This window comes from Geospiza fortis, unplaced genomic scaffold, assembly GCF_000277835.1.
Source record: "Geospiza fortis unplaced genomic scaffold, GeoFor_1.0 scaffold13, whole genome shotgun sequence".
In the NCBI taxonomy this organism is placed as follows: Eukaryota; Metazoa; Chordata; class Aves; order Passeriformes; family Thraupidae; genus Geospiza; species Geospiza fortis.
The window spans coordinates 1,451,232-1,453,001 of NW_005054384.1; positions in this window are offsets into that span (position 1 = coordinate 1,451,232).

Sequence of the window (1,770 nt, forward strand, 5' to 3'; positions counted from 1 at the left end):
GCTGCATTTTCCTCAGCTTCAACAGCCAGATCAGAAAACTTTATTATCTTGGTACTTTATTGAAGGTTTCATTGCAGAAATGTTTTTCACTTCTTTCAGCTATTGTTCACTCTCTTTGATTCCAGTGGTGTTGTCCTGAGGCTAAAATGCTACTAGAATTTTATACTTCTTTTTTTCCTTTTAAATATCTTTGATCTTTAGCCTTGCTTATGCCATCGTCATTTTAATGTCCAAATGTTTATAAATAAGTGGAATACTGGAGAAGAAAGAAGCATAAAAATACAGTCCTAAGGACAAAAATCATTTAAGTTCAATTTACTTATTAAACCAGAGGTTCCCAGCCTAAAGTTCCACCTACAGCTTTCCAATACTGGCAAAATTTTAGTTTCCTAATGAAATTCACATCTTTGTCTTTCAGATAACCTCTCTTTATCCTAAACCTGAATACTGCAGGAAATTTATGGTTAACCCCTTGCATACCAATTTCAGATAATGCTTCAAGCACTAACAGAGTAGTGAGCACCCAAGAGGAGCCTGTGTCCTTCACTGGTAGCATTGAATATGTCTCTAATGCCCCCAGCTTCTTATAAATGAACACGTGGGTAGCATTTGCCTTTTGGATTTCTAAATTTAGGCTTTGTGCCAATATCTACATGGGGCCTGAATTTCTCCTTTGCTTTCTGGATTAATCCCCACCAAGTGTGGCAAATCTTTGCTCAAGGGCCCATTTCAGTACAAAATAAGCACATCCTCCTCTGGCTTTGGCCACTTTGAAATCAAGCTTTTGTTGAGTGAGTGTCCAGTTTATAAGGAAAATCAAAAATATGCCATGTATAAGCTGGGCAGGGCTCTGAAACACAGATTCATTATTGTCCAATTTTGCAGTGCTGGTAGAAAACAGCTTTGTAATTGTTTGGTTTAAAGGACATTCCCATGAGACTGTGGTGGAGTTCATCTTGCCTTAATGATTTAGAAAGTCTGAAAACCATCCCATATTCTACTTTTAGCCACTACTTTATTTTTTGAAGCAAGAGTGAGGTGGTGGCCTCTAAGTAAGGGCACTACACCTAGACCCAAAGTTGCTCTGAAGTTTAATACCCCAGACACATCTGTTTATTACACAGGCAACCCTATTTTGTTCGAATTTATCTTTGTTATAGCTCTGGTAGTGTTACCAAGGATGCATCCTGATTTATACTGTTGTAAGTGAGAGTATGGTCTGTGACAAACCAGATGCTGAGGTAGTTTCTCATTTTGGAAAGCCTTTTTTCATCAGGGTGGTCGGATGGGAAGGTGTTTGAGTACTTTGGGATTTTGTTTAGGTTCCTCAAAGTGTTTTTGTTTTTTGTTTTTTGTTTTTTTTTTTTTTTTCCTGGGGACATCATCTTAAGCAAGACTCTTGCTGAGGTGTTTGGAGATGGCTCTGCAGGATCGCTGGGTGGGACGTGGGGGGAAGACACAACAGGGGAGGTGCCCTGAGTTCTCTCTCAGTGTACCCCCGGGCCCGAGTATCTTGTGGGACAGAATGGGCTCTCCATCCCTTGCAGGTTGAACATTTGAAGAGCTGACCCTGCGAGCACAGCCACAGGGATGTTCTGCCTTGGGTACCAGCTCCAGCAGCCTCCCAGGGCCGCTCCGGCCGCTCCTTTCCCTGCCCCACCAGATGCCCCCGGATGCTGGGGGCATTTCTGTCCCCCGATCGCGGCGGGGCAGGAAAAAAGACAGAGGGGAGGGGTTGTGAGGATGCCTTTTGCCCGCCGGGGAGCAGCT